This window comes from Misgurnus anguillicaudatus, chromosome 10 (genome assembly GCF_027580225.2).
Source record: "Misgurnus anguillicaudatus chromosome 10, ASM2758022v2, whole genome shotgun sequence".
NCBI classification, from domain to species: Eukaryota; Metazoa; Chordata; class Actinopteri; order Cypriniformes; family Cobitidae; genus Misgurnus; species Misgurnus anguillicaudatus.
Window position 1 is genome coordinate 39,845,931 of NC_073346.2, and position 16,912 is coordinate 39,862,842.

Genomic DNA, 16,912 nt, shown 5'->3' on the forward strand with positions numbered 1-16,912 from the left:
CACCGTTCGGTCCCTGCCATCCCACTCTTAAGCACTCCCCCACCGGACTAAGCCCCATCCTCCCGGCCCTTCTGGAGAACCAAACAGTTGGTCAACCCCAAAATTTCTCCAACCGTTGGTCAACCCGAAAGATTTTCCAGCAGTTTGTCAACCCCAATCGACTTAGGTTTTGGAGCGTTCGAGTTTCCAGCAGTTGGTCAACCTCAATCGACTTAGGCTCTGGAGCTTTCGCCTCTCCAGCAGTTGGTCAACCCCAACGACTTAGGCTCTTGAGCTTTCACTTCTCCAGCAATTGGTCAACCCCATCGACTTAGGTTCTGGGGCGTTCGCTTCTCCTGCCATAGACTTAGGTTCTAGAGCTTTCGCCTCTCCGACAGTTGGTCAACCCCAATCGACTTAGGCTCTGGAGCTTTCACTTCTCCAGCAGTTGGTCAACCCCATCGACTTAGGTTCTGGAGCTTTCGCTTCTCCGACAGTTGGTCAACCCCAATCGACTTAGCTATATACCTGATGGCACCTGTTCGCCCTACCGTCCCCCGCGATGGGGGAACCTGCCGGGTCCGCGGCCGGGAGGGTGCGCCTCGGTCGGCCCGGGGGACCGGAGATACTTCCGGTCGAAAATCCGAATTTCGTTACCACGCCGCTCCGGCGCCTCGGGCCCGGGTCCTTCGACCTTCGGGTCGGTCGGTCCGCCGGAGGGGCCCTTTCGAATGAGCCCACCCGCGAGTATCTGGCCCTTTCCGCAGCGGAGATACGGGGTGCCGTCTCCGGATTTTCCCACGGCCGCTGCTCGGGCGCCTTAAGTCCCAGGACGTCGCCCTCGGGGTCGGTCGCTCTACCCGAAGGGACCTTTCGAACGAGCCCGCCCTCGTCCCTCCGACCCTTTCCGCGGCCGAGATACGGTGGTTCGAAAAAAAAAAACGCTGGTCCGGAGTTCGCGCGCCCGTAGCGTCCGCTGCGTTCGTCCGCCGGAGGCGCGGCCGGTCTCGTTCGAAAGGTCTTTCCCGGGGCTTTCCGGCGACGCCGGCCCCGAGTCCGTGCGACCCCGTGGACCGGAGATACTTCCGGTCGAATATCCGAATTTCGTTACCGCGCCGCTCCGGCGCCTCGGGCCCGGGGCCTTCGACCTTCGGGTCGATTGGTCCGCCGGAGGGGCCCTTTCGAACGAGCCCACCCGCGAGTATCTGGCCCTTTCCGCGGCGGAGATACGGGGGGCCGTCTCCGGATTTTCCCACGGCCGCTGCTCGGGCGCCTTAAGTCCGAGGACGTCGCCCTCGGGGTCGGTCGCTCTACCCGAGGGGACCTTTCGAACGAGCCCGCCCTCGACCCTCCGACCCTTTCCGCGGCCGAGATACGGCGGATCGAAAAAAAAAAACGCTGGTCCGGAGTTCGCGCGCCCGTAGCGTCCGCTGAGTTCGTCCGCCGGAGGCGCGGCCGGTCTCGTTCGAAAGGTCTTTCCCGGGGCTTTTCGGCGACGCCGGCCGCGAGTCCGTGCGACCCCGGGGACCGGAGATACTTCCGGTCGAATTTCGGAAAACTTCGAACGGCCGTATCTCGGGCGCCTCGGGCCCAGGGCCTTCGAACTTCGGGTCGGTCGGTCCGCCGGAGGGGCCCTTTCGAACGAGCCCACCCGCGAGTATCTGGCCCCTTCCGCGGCGGAGATACGGGGGGCCGTCTCCGGATTTTCCCACTGCCGCTGCTCGGGCGCCTTAAGTCCGAGGACGTCGCCCTCGGGGTCGGTCGCTCTACCCGAAGGGACCTTTCGAACGAGCCCGCCCTCGACCCTCCGACCCTTTCCGCGGCCGAGATACGGCGGTTCGAAAAAAAAAAACGCTCGTCTGGAGTTCGCGCGCCCGTAGCGTCCGCTGCGTTCGTCCGCCGGAGGCGCGGCAGGTCTCGTTCGAAAGTTCTCTCTCGGGGCTTTCCGGGGACGCCGGCCTCGGCTCCGTGCGACCCCGGGGGCCGGAGATACGGACTTCCACCGCTGCACCTTTAAACGGCCGTAGCTCGGGCGCCTTAAGACCGAGACCTTAGCCCTTTGGGTCCCTCATCCTACAGGAGGGGCTCTTTCCAACGACCCCACCCCCGTCTCCGTACCCCCTCCCCCGGCCGAGATACGACCTCGGGAACATCGCCCCGTCTACCCGACCACCGTGCACCCGAGGCCATCCTCGGACCTCGCGACGGACACCCTGGAGCTCGTACCCGGCGCACCGTTCGGTCCCTGCCATCCCACTCTTAAGCACTCCCCCACCGGACTAAGCCCCATCCTCCCGGCCCTTCTGGAGAACCAAACAGTTGGTCAACCCCAAAATTTCTCCAACCGTTGGTCAACCCGAAAGATTTTCCAGCAGTTTGTCAACCCCAATCGACTTAGGTTTTGGAGCGTTCGAGTTTCCAGCAGTTGGTCAACCTCAATCGACTTAGGCTCTGGAGCTTTCGCCTCTCCAGCAGTTGGTCAACCCCAACGACTTAGGCTCTTGAGCTTTCACTTCTCCAGCAATTGGTCAACCCCATCGACTTAGGTTCTGGGGCGTTCGCTTCTCCTGCCATAGACTTAGGTTCTAGAGCTTTCGCCTCTCCGACAGTTGGTCAACCCCAATCGACTTAGGCTCTGGAGCTTTCACTTCTCCAGCAGTTGGTCAACCCCATCGACTTAGGTTCTGGAGCTTTCGCTTCTCCGACAGTTGGTCAACCCCAATCGACTTAGCTATATACCTGATGGCACCTGTTCGCCCTACCGTCCCCCGCGATGGGGGAACCCGCCGGGTCCGCGGCCGGGAGGGTGCGCCTCGGTCGGCCCGGGGGACCGGAGATACTTCCGGTCGAAAATCCGAATTTCGTTACCACGCCGCTCCGGCGCCTCGGGCCCGGGTCCTTCGACCTTCGGGTCGGTCGGTCCGCCGGAGGGGCCCTTTCGAATGAGCCCACCCGCGAGTATCTGGCCCTTTCCGCAGCGGAGATACGGGGTGCCGTCTCCGGATTTTCCCACGGCCGCTGCTCGGGCGCCTTAAGTCCCAGGACGTCGCCCTCGGGGTCGGTCGCTCTACCCGAAGGGACCTTTCGAACGAGCCCGCCCTCGTCCCTCCGACCCTTTCCGCGGCCGAGATACGGTGGTTCGAAAAAAAAAACGCTGGTCCGGAGTTCGCGCGCCCGTAGCGTCCGCTGCGTTCGTCCGCCGGAGGCGCGGCCGGTCTCGTTCGAAAGGTCTTTCCCGGGGCTTTCCGGCGACGCCGGCCCCGAGTCCGTGCGACCCCGTGGACCGGAGATACTTCCGGTCGAATATCCGAATTTCGTTACCGCGCCGCTCCGGCGCCTCGGGCCCGGGGCCTTCGACCTTCGGGTCGATTGGTCCGCCGGAGGGGCCCTTTCGAACGAGCCCACCCGCGAGTATCTGGCCCTTTCCGCGGCGGAGATACGGGGGGCCGTCTCCGGATTTTCCCACGGCCGCTGCTCGGGCGCCTTAAGTCCGAGGACGTCGCCCTCGGGGTCGGTCGCTCTACCCGAGGGGACCTTTCGAACGAGCCCGCCCTCGACCCTCCGACCCTTTCCGCGGCCGAGATACGGCGGATCGAAAAAAAAAAAACGCTGGTCCGGAGTTCGCGCGCCCGTAGCGTCCGCTGCGTTCGTCCGCCGGAGGCGCGGCCGGTCTCGTTCGAAAGGTCTTTCCCGGGGCTTTTCGGCGACGCCGGCCCCGAGTCCGTGCGACCCCGGGGACCGGAGATACTTCCGGTCGAATTTCGGAAAACTTCGAACGGCCGTATCTCGGGCGCCTCGGGCCCGGGGCCTTCGAACTTCGGGTCGGTCGGTCCGCCGGAGGGGCCCTTTCGAACGAGCCCACCCGAGAGTATCTGGCCCCTTCCGCGGCGGAGATGCGGGGGGCCGTCTCCGGATTTTCCCACTGCCGCTGCTCGGGCGCCTTAAGTCCGAGGACGTCGCCCTCGGGGTCGGTCGCTCTACCCGAAGGGACCTTTCGAACGAGCCCGCCCTCGACCCTCCGACCCTTTCCGCGGCCGAGATACGGCGGTTCGAAAAAAAAAAAAACTCTCGTCTGGAGTTCGCCCGCCCGTAGCGTCCGCTGCGTTCGTCCGCCGGAGGCGCGGCAGGTCTCGTTCGAAAGGTCTCTCTCGGGGCTTTCCGGGGACGCCGGCCTCGGCTCCGTGCGACCCCGGGGGCCGGAGATACGGACTTCCACCGCTGCACCTTTAAACGGCCGTAGCTCGGGCGCCTTAAGACCGAGACCTTAGCCCTTTGGGTCCCTCATCCTAAAGGAGGGGCTCTTTCCAACGACCCCACCCCCGTCTCCGTACCCCCCTCTCCCGGCCGAGATACGACCCCGGGAACATCGCCCCGTCTACCCGACCACCGTGCACCCGAGGCCATCCTCGGACCTCGCGACGGACACCCTGGAGCTCGTACCCGGCGCACCGTTCGGTCCCTGCCATCCCACTCTTAAGCACTCCCCCACCGGACTAAGCCCCATCCTCCCGGCCCTTCTGGAGAACCAAACAGTTGGTCAACCCCAAAATTTCTCCAACCGTTGGTCAACCCGAAAGATTTTCCAGCAGTTGGTCAACCCCTATCGACTTAGGTTTTGGAGCGTTCGAGTTTCCAGCAGTTGGTCAACCTCAATCGACTTAGGCTCTGGAGCTTTCGCCTCTCCAGCAGTTGGTCAACCCCAACGACTTAGGCTCTTGAGCTTTCACTTCTCCAGCAATTGGTCAACCCCATCGACTTAGGTTCTGGGGCGTTCGCTTCTCCTGCCATAGACTTAGGTTCTAGAGCTTTCGCCTCTCCGACAGTTGGTCAACCCCAATCGACTTAGGCTCTGGAGCTTTCACTTCTCCAGCAGTTGGTCAACCCCATCGACTTAGGTTCTGGAGCTTTCGCTTCTCCGACAGTTGGTCAACCCCGATCGACTTAGCTATATACCTGATGGCACCTGTTCGCCCTACCGTCCCCCGCGAAGGGGGAACCCGCCGGGTCCGCGGCCGGGAGGGTGCGCCTCGGTCGGCCCGGGGGACCGGAGATACTTCCGGTCGAAAATCCGAATTTCGTTACCGCGCCGCTCCGGCGCCTCGGGCCCGGGTCCTTCGACCTTCGGGTCGGTCGGTCCGCCGGAGGGGCCCTTTCGAACGAGCCTACCCGCGAGTATCTGGCCCTTTCCGCAGCGGAGATACGGGGTGCCGTCTCCGGATTTTCCCACGGCCGCTGCTCGGGCAACTTAAGTCCCAGGACGTCGCCCTCGGGGTCGGTCGCTCTACCCGAGGGGACCTTTCGAACGAGCCCGCCCTCGACCCTCCGACCCTTTCCGCGGCCGAGATACGGTGGTTCGAAAAAAAAAAACGCTGGTCCGGAGTTCGCGCGCCCGTAGCGTCCGCTGCGTTCGTCCGCCGGAGGCGCGGCCGGTCTCGTTCGAAAGGTCTTTCCCGGGGCTTTTCGGCGACGCCGGCCCCGAGTCCGTGCGACCCCGGGGACCGGAGATACTTCCGGTCGAAATTCGGAAAACTTCGAACGGCCGTATCTCGGGCGCCTCGGGCCCGGGGCCTTCGAACTTCGGGTCGGTCGGTCCGCCGGAGGGGCCCTTTCGAACGAGCCCACCCGCGAGTATCTGGCCCTTTCCGCAGCGGAGATACGGGGTGCCGTCTCCGGATTTTCCCACGGCCGCTGCTCGGGCGCCTTAAGTCCCAGGACGTCGCCCTCGGGGTCGGTCGCTCTTCCCGAGGGGACCTTTCGAACGAGCCCGCCCTCGACCCTCCGACCCTTTCCGCGGCCGAGATACGGTGGTTCGAAAAAAAAAAAACGCTGGTCCGGAGTTCGCGCGCCCGTAGCGTCCGCTGCGTTCGTCCGCCGGAGGCGCGGCCGGTCTCGTTCGAAAGGTCTTTCCCGGGGCTTTCCGGCGACGCCGGCCCCGAGTCCGTGCGACCCCGTGGACCGGAGATACTTCCGGTCGAATATCCGAATTTCGTTACCGCGCCGCTCCGGCGCCTCGGGCCCGGGGCCTTCGACCTTCGGGTCGATTGGTCCGCCGGAGGGGCCCTTTCGAACGAGCCCACCCGCGAGTATCTAGCCCTTTCCGCGGCGGAGATACGGGGGGCCGTCTCCGGATTTTCCCACGGCCGCTGCTCGGGCGCCTTAAGTCCGAGGACGTCGCCCTCGGGGTCGGTCGCTCTACCCGAAGGGACCTTTCGAACGAGCCCGCCCTCGACCCTCCGACCCTTTCCGCGGCCGAGATACGGCGGTTCGAAAAAAAAAAAAACTCTCGTCTGGAGTTCGCGCGCCCGTAGCGTCCGCTGCGTTCGTCCGCCGGAGGCGCGGCAGGTCTCGTTCGAAAGGTCTCTCTCGGGGCTTTCCGGGGACGCCGGCCTCGGCTCCGTGCGACCCCGGGGGCCGGAGATACGGACTTCCACCGCTGCACCTTTAAACGGCCGTAGCTCGGGCGCCTTAAGACCGAGACCTTAGCCCTTTGGGTCCCTCATCCTACAGGAGGGGCTCTTTCCAACGACCCCACCCCCGTCTCCGTACCCCCTCCCCCGGCCGAGATACGACCCCGGGAACATCGCCCCGTCTACCCGACCACCGTGCACCCGAGGCCATCCTCGGACCCCGCGACGGACACCCTGGAGCTCGTACCCGGCGCACCGTTCGGTCCCTGCCATCCCACTCTTAAGCACTCCCCCACCGGACTAAGCCCCATCCTCCCGGCCCTTCTGGAGAACTAAACAGTTGGTCAACCCCAAAATTTCTCCAACCGTTGGTCAACCCGAAAGATTTTCCAGCAGTTGGTCAACCCCAATCGACTTAGGTTTTGGAGCTTTCGCCTCTCCAGCAGTTGGTCAACCCCAACGACTTAGGCTCTTGAGCTTTCACTTCTCCAGCAATTGGTCAACCCCATCGACTTAGGTTCTGGGGCGTTCGCTTCTCCTGCCATAGACTTAGGTTCTAGAGCTTTCGCCTCTCCGACAGTTGGTCAACCCCAATCGACTTAGGCTCTGGAGCTTTCACTTCTCCAGCAGTTGGTCAACCCCATCGACTTAGGTTCTGGAGCTTTCGCTTCTCCGACAGTTGGTCAACCCCAATCGACTTAGCTATATACCTGATGGCACCTGTTCGCCCTACCGTCCCCCGCGATGGGGGAACCCGCCGGGTCCGCGGCCGGGAGGGTGCGCCTCGGTCGGCCCGGGGGACCGGAGATACTTCCGGTCGAAAATCCGAATTTCGTTACCGCGCCGCTCCGGCGCCTCGGGCCCGGGTCCTTCGACCTTCGGGTCGGTCGGTCCGCCGGAGGGGCCCTTTCGAACGAGCCCACCCGCGAGTATCTGGCCCTTTCCGCAGCGGAGATACGGGGTGCCGTCTCCGGATTTTCCCACGGCCGCTGCTCGGGCGCCTTAAGTCCCAGGACGTCGCCCTCGGGGTCGGTCGCTCTACCCGAAGGGACCTTTCGAACGAGCCCGCCCTCGTCCCTCCGACCCTTTCCGCGGCCGAGATACGGTGGTTCGAAAAAAAAAAACGCTGGTCCGGAGTTCGCGCGCCCGTAGCGTCCGCTGCGTTCGTCCGCCGGAGGCGCGGCCGGTCTCGTTCAATTCAATTCAATTCAATTTTATTTATATAGCGCTTTTTACAATACTCAATTGTTTCAAAGCAGCTTTACATTAATAGAAGCAGTAAAAGCACAGAAAAATGACAGATAGCACAACATAATACACAATAGCATAAGCTGTCAAATTTGCTGCGGCTATGACTCGACATTATGAACGAGCGTATTACTAATGTAACGTCTAGGAGAAGAAGCTAAATTAAGCCCAAGCAGGCTACCTCCCCGGGGTAAAAAACCCCCTAGGAGAAAAAAAACAAAAACCCCGGGTTGTTTAGCCGAGGAAATAAAAAATAAAAAGTCCTAGGAGGGAAAAACCCTTGGGAGATATATATGTATATAAACACATATAAACGGATAAGGAGATTAAGCGGGGATTAAGCGGAGATTAAGGGGGTTCTGCCGGTGGTCGTTGGTCAGGCATCAGCTGGGCATCACAGTGATGGACGACCAGTAGATCAGAGGTGAGTCGACTTTCACATCTACCGGAACTGGGTCTGTTTGTCCCATTGTCCTCAGGGTCGAGGACAGGACAGGGAGAGAAAAACAAAATCATATTAGCGTAGGGGCCGTTCACATGTAATGCAAGTGTCACACAGTGATGTGGTTTAATCAGCTTAGTTTCAGACAGACTAACTATTGCGGCATAATTATATTATCCACAGTTGAGGATTTTGCAAATTGGGGGCCCACTGCGACGGTATATATGGTAACTAAGGGTCACCTTCTGATTTTTAATATAAAGAGAAAATGAAACCTGTCGACCCGTTTGACTAAGGCCTGTAACCCCACTGTCATCGTTAATGCAGGTTCAGTGGCAAACGGGTCTATATTGCATGCTATTTACAAGATCACGAGAAAACGCCAGCATCGCAACCTGACCATACGTGCCAACCCGTTTGACTAAGGCTGGAGGCCCCACTGTCGTCGTTAATGCAGGTTCAGTGGCAAACGGGTCTGTATGGCATACTATTCACAAGACACAAAAAAGCGCCAAAATCGCAAACCGACCATACGTGCCAACCCGTTTGACTAAGGCTGGAAGCCCCGCTCTCGTCGTTAATGCAGGTTCAGTGGCAAACGGGTCTGTATGGAATAGTATTCGCAATATAAAGAAAGCGACAAAAGCCCAACCCAACCGTACGTGACAACCCGTTTGACTAAGTCCGGATGCACCACTGTCGTCGTTAATGCAGGTTCAGTGGCAAACGGGTTTGTATGGCATACTATTCACAAGAACACGAAAGTTCCAAAATCGCAATCCGACTATACGTTAAGATAAGGTTTTTATTTATTTATTTGGTTGGTCTGTTTTATGACCGCGAGTGCTTTGTTCGGTACAAATAACTATTTCGAGTTAAGTACTTTTACTAGACAAATTATGCGAATGCTTTGTTGAAGAGAAAAGTTTTAAGTCTAGATTTAAAATTATCGACTGTGTCTGATTCTCGGACATCGGTTGGTAAATCATTCCAGAGCTTAGGGGCTAAGTAGGAAAATGACCTTCCACTTTTAGACACTTTTGATAGTCTAGGGATAATCAAGAGACCAGAATTTTGTGACCGTAGTGTGCGTGATGGATTGTATTCTGATAGTAATTCTCTAAGATATGAGGGTGCTAGGCCATTTAAAGCTTTGTAGGTGAGTAGTGATATTTTAAATTGTATGCGATATTTAACTGGTAGCCAGTGTAAAGATGCCAGAATTGGGCTTATGTGGTCGTACTTTTTAGATCGAGTAAGTACCCTTGCGGAAGCGTTTTGAACTAGCTGAAGCTTGTTTACTTGATTTGCATGGCATCCCCCGAGTAGCGAGTTACAATAGTCTATTCTAGAGGTCATAAAAGCATGGATAAGCTTCTCTGCGTCAGATGTAGACAGTATATGGCGTATTTTCGAGATATTTCTAAGGTGGAAGAAAGCTGTACGGCAGACGTTGGCGATATGACTATCGAAGGATAAGTTGCTGTCGAACATCACACCTAAGTTCCTTACCGTGGAAGATGGCACCACAGTGCAGCCATCTATGTGCAACGTGTAATCTGACATATTATGTTTGTAGCGATTCGGTTCAATAATAAGTATCTCTGTCTTATTGGAGTTCAGCTTAAGAAAGTTATGTGCCATCCAGTCACTAACATCGCTAAGGCAGTCTGTTAGCTTAGAAAACGTGTGTGTTTCGCTGGGATGTGAGGAGATGTAAAGCTGGGTATCATCCGCATAGCAGTGAAAACTTATGTTATGTTTCCTGATAATGTCTCCTAGAGGTAACATGTATAACGAGAACAGGATAGGACCTAAAACCGATCCCTGCGGTACACCGTATTTAACCAGGGAGTGATATGACTCTTCCTCGTTTACATAAACAAAGTGATAGCGATTGGTTAGATACGACCTAAACCATGCTAGCGCCTGACCACTGATACCAACATAGTTTTCTAGTCTATTGAGTAAGATTGTATGATCTATTGTGTCAAAGGCTGCACTAAGGTCTAATAATATAAGAATTGAGATTTCACCACGATCGGATGTTAATAGGAGGTCATTTGTAACTCTAAGCAACGCTGTCTCTGTGCTATGGTGGGGCCTGAATCCTGATTGGAACTTTTCATATGTACTATTATTTGTCAAAAATGTGCGTAACTGGCTTGCCATTACCTTTTCTAATATTTTTGAAAGAAAAGGGAGATTTGAGATTGGTCTAAAGTTATTAAGCTCTCCCTGATCAAGCTGTGGTTTTTTAATCAGCGGTTTAATAACTGCTAGTTTGAAAGATGTTGGAACGTATCCTATTTCTAGCGATGAGTTAAGGATATTTAGAACCGGGGTTGACACTACAGGAAATACCTCTTTAAGTAGTTTTGTGGGAACGGGGTCTAATATACAGGACGATGATTTGGATGACGTTACTAATTTAGAGAGCTCTTCTATTGTAGTAGGTTTAAATGAATCAAGATGTTCGTGTGGTAGTCTAGTGTTAAGTGAACTAACGGGTAGAGTGGTGGCTGCCTGTGTAGCTACGATGTTTTCCCTTATAGCCGTAATTTTGTTAGAAAAGAAGTTCATGAAGTCGTTACTATTGTGTTGGAGTTTACTATTGGTTTCTGTTTGTTCTTTGTTTCTAGTCAGTTTTGCAACGGTGCTAAAGAGGAAACGAGGGTTATTATGATTCTCATTTATAAGCTTGCTAAGATAGGTAGATCTGGCGGTTTTAATAGCCTGTCTGTAGTGTTTAACACTATCTTTCCATGCTGCACACCATACTTCTAATTTTGTGCTTCTATAATTTCTTTCCATTTTCCTAGTTGCCTTTTTAAGTGCTGCGGTGTGATGATCATACCATGGAGCTGGCGGTTTTTCTTTGATTCTCTTTTTTCGAATGGGAGCAACGGCATCCAATGTGTTAGAACAGACATTGTTTAGGTTTTCTATTACAATATCTAGATCATCACAGTTATCTGCATGTTCGAAAGGTCTTTCCCGGGGCTTTCCGGCGACGCCGGCCCCGAGTCCGTGCGACCCCGTGGACCGGAGATACTTCCGGTCGAATATCCGAATTTCGTTACCGCGCCGCTCCGGCGCCTCGGGCCCGGGGCCTTCGACCTTCGGGTCGATTGGTCCGCCGGAGGGGCCCTTTCGAACGAGCCCACCCGCGAGTATCTGGCCCTTTCCGCGGCGGAGATACGGGGGGCCGTCTCCGGATTTTCCCACGGCCGCTGCTCGGGCGCCTTAAGTCCGAGGACGTCGCCCTCGGGGTCGGTCGCTCTACCCGAGGGGACCTTTCGAACGAGCCCGCCCTCGACCCTCCGACCCTTTCCGCGGCCGAGATACGGCGGATCGAAAAAAAAAAAACGCTGGTCCGGAGTTCGCGCGCCCGTAGCGTCCGCTGCGTTCGTCCGCCGGAGGCGCGGCCGGTCTCGTTCGAAAGGTCTTTCCCGGGGCTTTTCGGCGACGCCGGCCCCGAGTCCGTGCGACCCCGGGGACCGGAGATACTTCCGGTCGAATTTCGGAAAACTTCGAACGGCCGTATCTCGGGCGCCTCGGGCCCGGGGCCTTCGAACTTCGGGTCGGTCGGTCCGCCGGAGGGGCCCTTTCGAACGAGCCCACCCGCGAGTATCTGGCCCCTTCCGCGGCGGAGATGCGGGGGGCCGTCTACGGATTTTCCCACTGCCGCTGCTCGGGCGCCTTAAGTCCGAGGACGTCGCCCTCGGGGTCGGTCGCTCTACCCGAAGGGACCTTTCGAACGAGCCCGCCCTCGACCCTCCGACCCTTTCCGTGGCCGAGATACGGCGGTTCGAAAAAAAAAAACTCTCGTCTGGAGTTCGCGCGCCCGTAGCATCCGCTGCGTTCGTCCGCCGGAGGCGCGGCAGGTCTCGTTCGAAAGGTCTCTCTCGGGGCTTTCCGGGGACGCCGGCCTCGGCTCCGTGCGACCCCGGGGGCCGGAGATACGGACTTCCACCGCTGCACCTTTAAACGGCCGTAGCTCGGGCGCCTTAAGACCGAGACCTTAGCCCTTTGGGTCCCTCATCCTACAGGAGGGGCTCTTTCCAACGACCCCACCCGCGTCTCCGTACCCCCTCCCCCGGCCGAGATACGACCCCGGGAACATCGCCCCGTCTACCCGACCACCGTGCACCCGAGGCCATCCTCGGACCCCGCGACGGACACCCTGGAGCTCGTACCCGGCGCACCGTTCGGTCCCTGCCATCCCACTCTTAAGCACTCCCCCACCGGACTTAGCCCCATCCTCCCGGCCCTTCTGGAGAACCAAACAGTTGGTCAACCCCAAAATTTCTCCAACCGTTGGTCAACCCGAAAGATTTTCCAGCAGTTGGTCAACCCCAATCGACTTAGGTTTTGGAGCGTTCGAGTTTCCAGCAGTTGGTCAACCTCAATCGACTTAGGCTCTGGAGCTTTCGCCTCTCCAGCAGTTGGTCAACCCCAACGACTTAGGCTCTTGAGCTTTCACTTCTCCAGCAATTGGTCAACCCCATCGACTTAGGTTCTGGGGCGTTCGCTTCTCCTGCCATAGACTTAGGTTCTAGAGCTTTCGCCTCTCCGACAGTTGGTCAACCCCAATCGACTTAGGCTCTGGAGCTTTCACTTCTCCAGCAGTTGGTCAACCCCATCGACTTAGGTTCTGGAGCTTTCGCTTCTCCGACAGTTGGTCAACCCCGATCGACTTAGCTATATACCTGATGGCACCTGTTCGCCCTACCGTCCCCCGCGAAGGGGGAACCCGCCGGGTCCGCGACCGGGAGGGTGCGCCTCGGTCGGCCCGGGGGACCGGAGATACTTCCGGTCGAAAATCCGAATTTCGTTACCGCGCCGCTCCGGCGCCTCGGGCCCGGGTCCTTCGACCTTCGGGTCGGTCGGTCCGCCGGAGGGGCCCTTTCGAACGAGCCCACCCGCGAGTATCTGGCCCTTTCCGCAGCGGAGATACGGGGTGCCGTCTCCGGATTTTCCCACGGCCGCTGCTCGGGCGCCTTAAGTCCCAGGACGTCGCCCTCGGGGTCGGTCGCTCTACCCGAGGGGACCTTTCGAACGAGCCCGCCCTCGACCCTCCGACCCTTTCCGCGGCCGAGATACGGTGGTTCGAAAAAAAAAACGCTGGTCCGGAGTTCGCGCGCCCGTAGCGTCCGCTGCGTTCGTCCGCCGGAGGCGCGGCTGGTCTCGTTCGAAAGGTCTTTCCCGGGGCTTTTCGGCGACGCCGGCCCCGAGTCCGTGCGACCCCAGGGACCGGAGATACTTCCGGTCGAATTTCGGAAAACTTCGAACGGCCGTATCTCGGGCGCCTCGGGCCCGGGGCCTTCGAACTTCGGGTCGGTCGGTCCGCCGGAGGGGCCCTTTCGAACGAGCCCACCCGCGAGTATCTGGCCTTTTCCGCAGCGGAGATACGGGGTGCCGTCTCCGGATTTTCCCACGGCCGCTGCTCGGGCGCCTTAAGTCCCAGGACGTCGCCCTCGGGGTCGGTCGCTCTACCCGAGGGGACCTTTCGAACGAGCCCGCCCTCGACCCTCCGACCCTTTCCGCGGCCGAGATACGGTGGTTCGAAAAAAAAAAACGCTGGTCCGGAGTTCGCGCGCCCGTAGCGTCCGCTGCGTTCGTCCGCCGGAGGCGCGGCCGGTCTCGTTCGAAAGGTCTTTCTCGGGGCTTTCCGGCGACGCCGGCCCCGAGTCCGTGCGACCCCGTGGACCGGAGATACTTCCGGTCGAATATCCGAATTTCGTTACCGCGCCGCTCCGGCGCCTCGGGCCCGGGGCCTTCGACCTTCGGGTCGATTGGTCCGCCGGAGGGGCCCTTTCGAACGAGCCCACCCGCGAGTATCTAGCCCTTTCCGCGGCGGAGATACGGGGGGCCAACTCCGGATTTTCCCACGGCCGCTGCTCGGGCGCCTTAAGTCCGAGGACGTCGCCCTCGGGGTCGGTCGCTCTACCCGAGGGGACCTTTCGAACGAGCCCGCCCTCGACCCTCCGACCCTTTCCGCGGCCGAGATACGGCGGATCGAAAAAAAAAAAAACGCTGGTCCGGAGTTCGCGCGCCCGTAGCGTCCGCTGCGTTCGTCCGCCGGAGGCGCGGCCGGTCTCGTTCGAAAGGTCTTTCCCGGGGCTTTTCGGCGATGCCGGCCCCGAGTCCGTGCGACCCCGGGGACCGGAGATACTTCCGGTCGAATTTCGGAAAACTTCGAACGGCCGTATCTCGGGCGCCTCGGGCCCGGGGCCTTCGAACTTCGGGTCGGTCGGTCCGCCGGAGGGGCCCTTTCGAACGAGCCCACCCGCGAGTATCTGGCCCCTTCCGCGGCGGAGATACGGGGGGCCGTCTCCGGATTTTCCCACTGCCGCTGCTCGGGCGCCTTAAGTCCGAAGACGTCGCCCTCGGGGTCGGTCGCTCTACCCGAAGGGACCTTTCGAACGAGCCCGCCCTCGACCCTCCGACCCTTTCCGCGGCCGAGATACGGCGGTTCGAAAAAAAAAAAACGCTCGTCTGGAGTTCGCGCGCCCGTAGCGTCCGCTGCGTTCGTCCGCCGGAGGCGCGGCAGGTCTCGTTCGAAAGGTCTCTCTCGGGGCTTTCCGGGGACGCCGGCCTCGGCTCCGTGCGACCCCGGGGGCCGGAGATACGGACTTCCACCGCTGCACCTTTAAACGGCCGTAGCTTGGGCGCCTTAAGACCGAGACCTTAGCCCTTTGGGTCCCTCATCCTACAGGAGGGGCTCTTTCCAACGACCCCACCCCCGTCTCCGTACCCCATCCCCCGGCCGAGATACGACCCCGGGAACATCGCCCCGTCTACCCGACCACCGTGCACCCGAGGCCATCCTCGGACCCCGCGACGGACACCCTGGAGCTCGTACCCGGCGCACCGTTCGGTCCCTGCCATCCCACTCTTAAGCACTCCCCCACCGGACTAAGCCCCATCTTCCCGGCCCTTCTGGAGAACCAAACAGTTGGTCAACCCCAAAATTTCTCCAACCGTTGGTCAACCCGAAAGATTTTCCAGCAGTTGGTCAACCCCAACGACTTAGGCTCTTGAGCTTTCACTTCTCCAGCAATTGGTCAACCCCATCGACTTAGGTTCTGGGGCGTTCGCTTCTCCTGCCATAGACTTAGGTTCTAGAGCTTTCGCCTCTCCGACAGTTGGTCAACCCCAATCGACTTAGGCTCTGGAGCTTTCACTTCTCCAGCAGTTGGTCAACCCCATCGACTTAGGTTCTGGAGCTTTCGCTTCTCCGACAGTTGGTCAACCCCGATCGACTTAGCTATATACCTGATGGCACCTGTATGCCCTACCGTCCCCCGCGATGGGGGAACCCGCCGGGTCCGCGGCCGGGAGGGTGCGCCTCGGTCGGCCCGGGGGACCGGAGATACTTCCGGTCGAAAATCCGAATTTCGTTACCGCGCCGCTCCGGCGCCTCGGGCCCGGGTCCTTCGACCTTCGGGTCGGTCGGTCCGCCGGAGGGGCCCTTTCGAACGAGCCCACCCGCGAGTATCTGGCCCTTTCCGCAGCGGAGATACGGGGTGCCGTCTCCGGATTTTCCCACGGCCGCTGCTCGGGCGCCTTAAGTCCCAGGACGTCGCCCTCGGGGTCGGTCGCTCTACCCGAGGGGACCTTTCGAACGAGCCCGCCCTCGACCCTCCGACCCTTTCCGCGGCCGAGATACGGTGGTTCGAAAAAAAAACGCTGGTCCGGAGTTCGCGCGGCCGTAGCGTCCGCTGCGTTCGTCCGTCGGAGGCGCGGCAGGTCTCGTTCGAAAGGTCTCTCTCGGGGCTTTCCGGGGACGCCGGCCTCGGCTCCGTGCGACCCCGGGGGCCGGAGATACGGACTTCCACCGCTGCACCTTTAAACGGCCGTAGCTCGGGCGCCTTAAGACCGAGACCTTAGCCCTTTGGGTCCCTCATCCTACAGGAGGGGCTCTTTCCAACGACCCTACCCCCGTCTCCGTACCCTCTCCCCCGGCCGAGATACGACCCCGGGAACATCGCCCCGTCTACCCGACCACCGTGCACCCGAGGCCATCCTCGGACCCCGCGACGGACACCCTGGAGCTCGTACCCGGCGCACCGTTCGGTCCCTGCCATCCCACTCTTAAGCACTCCCCCACCGGACTAAGCCCCATCCTCCCGGCCCTTCTGGAGAACCAAACAGTTGGTCAACCCCAAAATTTCTCCAACCGTTGGTCAACCCGAAAGATTTTCCAGCAGTTGGTCAACCCCAATCGACTTAGGTTTTGGAGCGTTCGAGTTTCCAGCAGTTGGTCAACCTCAATCGACTTAGGCTCTGGAGCTTTCGCCTCTCCAGCAGTTGGTCAACCCCAACGACTTAGGCTCTTGAGCTTTCACTTCTCCAGCAATTGGTCAACCCCATCGACTTAGGTTCTGGGGCGTTCGCTTCTCCTGCCATAGACTTAGGTTCTAGAGCTTTCGCCTCTCCAGCAGTTGGTCAACCCCAACGACTTAGGCTCTTGAGCTTTCACTTCTCCAGCAGTTGGTCAACCCCATCGACTTAGGTTCTGGAGCTTTCGCTTCTCCGACAGTTGGTCAACCCCGATCGACTTAGCTATATACCTGATGGCACCTGTTCGCCCTACCGTCCCCCGCGAAGGGGGAACCCGCCGGGTCCGCGGCCGGGAGGGTGCGCCTCGGTCGGCCCGGGGGACCGGAGATACTTCCGGTCGAAAATCCGAATTTCGTTACCGCGCCACTCCGGCGCCTCGGGCCCGGGTCCTTCGACCTTCGGGTCGGTCGGTCCGCCGGAGGGGCCCTTTCGAACGAGCCCACCTGCGAGTATCTGGCCCTTTCCGCAGCGGAGATACGGGGTGCCT